The sequence below is a fragment of the Anoplopoma fimbria genome, chromosome 7, assembly GCF_027596085.1.
Source record: "Anoplopoma fimbria isolate UVic2021 breed Golden Eagle Sablefish chromosome 7, Afim_UVic_2022, whole genome shotgun sequence".
In the NCBI taxonomy this organism is placed as follows: Eukaryota; Metazoa; Chordata; class Actinopteri; order Perciformes; family Anoplopomatidae; genus Anoplopoma; species Anoplopoma fimbria.
The window spans coordinates 5,257,322-5,261,153 of record NC_072455.1 but is presented as its reverse complement, the minus strand read 5'-3'; positions in this window follow the sequence as shown (position 1 = coordinate 5,261,153).

Below are 3,832 nucleotides of genomic sequence, written 5' to 3'. Positions count from 1 at the left end.
TTTCTCAATCCAGTCATTCTCATCATCTACAATCACTCCTTCAACCTCAAACAGCTTTCTGCGTTTGAATACAGGGATCTTACAGGTCTTGATACCTTCATAGATTTTCTGCAAAGTCCCAGTCTCTGCTTGTTGGCCAAGAGTCCCAGAGATTCCAAATATCTGGTGTCCATACTTAAGAAACATGCCAACATTGGACATATAGTTTGTGATGACTGTCATGTTACTCAGCTTGGACTGATGTTTCATTTCAAGGAACTGCTGTAGTCCATCAGACAATGTCATGAAGTTTTCAACAACCCCGTGGAGCTGTAGTCAACAGGCACTATCCCATGTTCTTCAATGATGTATTGATGCTCCTTAGTCATGGTTAGTGCTTTGAATGCATTTTCAATCCAAATCTTTAGTTGGGAATTTACCAGATCTGCAAAGAAGCCTGGGACGTAGCAGGTAACTCCATCTTTGCTGAGTTCACAAGGAGTAAAATGCAGAACACGTTTTATTTCTGCTTCTGCAGCTCTCAGCAAACTCTCTCTATCGGAATACATGTACTGACAGAAACCCCCATTGATTAAAAGCAGTGGCGCTCTCTGTCCCTCAGCCAGTACTTCTTGTGGTCTTTTGTTCAGTTTATCTATTGAGCCATCACTGTTCATGCAGTGCAGAGCAAACTGGCAAGATGGGAATTTCCTCTCCACTGCCTCAAAGAACTTTGCCATCTGGTTAGCAGTAACACCTGCAGTTTTCTGTGCTAAAAGGCTGGGGTTCTTTCTAAGGTCCTTGACTGAACCTTTTGCCAGTAAACCTTTGTCCTCAGCCATTTGAAGGACGGTGAACTCGTCAACGTCTTTGGCCTTTGTTATGTTTTCAAGCACGACTTGATGAAAGGGGTATTTTTGCCCCACCGTTGTCTCTCTGCCAAGCTTTTCGTATTGGTTAGCAGTGGCCCATATGAACGCCAAGAGTGGATTGAGATGTTGCAAAGCAGGCATATCGGTACCTATATAGACAGAGTGAAGACCCTTATCCAGCATCAAGGAATCCACTTCATCCACAATTGCACACTGGAATTTTCTTTTCCCAAATGTGTCCATTCTTTCAAAGCACTGACCTAGCCAGTGCCCAGCAAAATTTTCCACAGTACCATAAACAACCTGACACTTGTAGCACTCGCTTAGTTTCTCGACCTGTTTGTTTGTGTTGCAGTCTACACTGATTTTCAAAATGTTGTAAAAGGCTCGCCAGTCTTTCGAATCTCTCTCTGCAAGAACTGAAGAACTAGTGAAGATGTCTACTTCATGTCCTCTCATAGCTCGGAAAGCTGCAAACATTGCCACGATGCATGACTTTCCCTCTCCAGTGCAGACCTGTATTAACTGTCCAGTTTCAGAGAGAGCCATAATACACCAGCTCACCATTTGTGTCAGTCGTGGTCTGAACTTCTTACTTTCTTCCACCGCCTGACAAAGCTTCAACAGGACTAGTTTCAAGCCACTCTCACACTGTGAGCCACCATTGTGTGAAGTCAGATCCTTATCAACTGATGAAACAATGTCCTTTACCTCAGCTAAACGCTTGTCGTCAATTTGGTTTTCTCGACGGATTTCCTCAAGAATTTCATCCAGTGTTTTTTCTTTGTCATGGGCTAAACGTTTCTTGAGGTCCTCATCTGTTACACTCTCGACTTTGACCAGCTCAATAAGAGTCTGTCCTTTTTGACATTTCCAACAGGAAGTGATGTTATTAATCTCTATACAGTGCAACATTTCCATCATCCATGAGAGGAGATGTGATCTGTCATTTGCTGTTGACTCAAATCGCTTCACAAGAGCATCGAACAAGTCAGCGGCGTCCTGTGGGCTCCATTTTATATTTGTTACCAGTCCCTGCAGCTTGCTGAGAAGTTCTTCTGAAGACAACCACCTCCGAAAAAGGGGTAAAGTTCTGAATTTGTTAAGTAATTCTTCGACACTGCTATCCATGTCAGATTCAGCCATTTTGTGGAAAAACTGAAATCTGTTCAAAACAGAAAAAAAATATTTTGGAGGGAAAAAAAACATTGGATTTTTAAAGTCCTACTTTAAAACAATACACAATTTCCGAACGCTGTTTGATAGCTGCTTTTCATAAATATTGTGATAATAATTTCCCTTTACAAAAAGTGTTTACTTGCATGAAGCATTAAAATGACATAGTTTATTAATTTTCTACGCTGCACAGTATTATTACTCTGACAATCAAATATGATTAAATATAATATAAATATAATAAGTCTTCTTTGTCTTTGTTATTAATGCATTTAATCTATTGTTGTAATACTCACAGTTTAGATGAAAAGGTTGTGAAGCGATATGTGTCTTCAGGACACCGGAGCTGGTCTGACCTTGCGTTTGTTTCTTTTATCTCTTTTAAATCTTTTATTTGTTATTGTTTGGTTACTTTGGATGGGTACCGCCCCGAGGGAATTTCCTACATTCCTTTCGGTTTCATGTTTGAATTTCTTTTCATTTAAATGTTAAAAAAAAAAGCAATATTTTCCCCTTAAATTTCCCTTGAGTTGAACAATTATACCACACTTTTTTTTATTTTTTATTACAATTTAAAAGGTCCATTTCTGGGTTTTTTTTTTTTAAATGCTGTTAATTAGGGGTTAAGAGTAAACATTATCACTTTGAAATGACCTGTAACAGCAACACATGGCTTTGCAAATAGACTTTGGAATGTATCCAGTTTGGTGCTGTTAAGGTACAATCAAGTCAATTATATAGATGCTTCATATTGAAGATTCATTTATTTTAACAATTTCTCTATAAACATTGAGGGTAGACACATACTTAAAAAGAGAAACATTTATTCACCATGACCTGTATTTAAAATATTCAAATACAGTATATTTTCTTAGCACAAACTCGTTAGGATTACTAAACTCATTTGTTTGTACTGCGTTAACCATATGTATTATTTGAAGGATGTAGAACATCTGTATAATATACGTTTTCAACTTTCACTTGACCTTTGAGGGAGGGACTGGTATGGAACATAAATGAAGAAAAGAATTTTATAAATTTCCCCGCTGCGGGATTAATAAAGGATTATCTTATCTTATCTTATCTTAAATGGCGTGCGAAAGGCTGTTTGGCAAAGTCATACCATGTTTTGATCATTTGTTTATTGTATGCAGACAGAAATTCCCCTGGATATCCCAAGAGGGTTTTTCTTTCATTTTCTCACATCCACACCTACGGGCAATTTAGAGTCTTCAATGAACCTAAGCTGCATGTCTTTGGACTGTGGGAGGAAGCTGGAGAACCCGGAGAGAACCCACACTGACACGGGAGAACATGCAAACTCCACACAGAAGGTTGTCCAGCACTATATGAAAGGTCCCTCTTGCTGTGACAACAGTGCTAACCACTACACCACCGTGCAGCCTATTTAAATGTATCATGCTTTTTAAATTAATTTTGGTTCAATCTTCTTTTGCACCAGCTATAGCATAGTATATGATACAAATCAACATTCCTCTGTCTTATTTGAATGTAAGAGATTTCCTTTTTTTTTTTTTTTTTTGCCTTGAATTACATTGGTACAAACAGTTTTAATGTAATGTAAAAGTAAAAGTAAATATTTTAAATGTTTCTACTAAAGCTGTTTCTGATCCTGGAACAAATTGACAGTCTTCTGCCATCTGTTGGACAAATACCTTTACAGCATTGTCTTTACTTGAACTGAAGTCAACGGCTAAGTAAACACATTGAAAGACAGTTTCGATAACTCTTATTCAATAATATGCATATGTAAATATAATAATACATTTTATTTGTATAGTGCT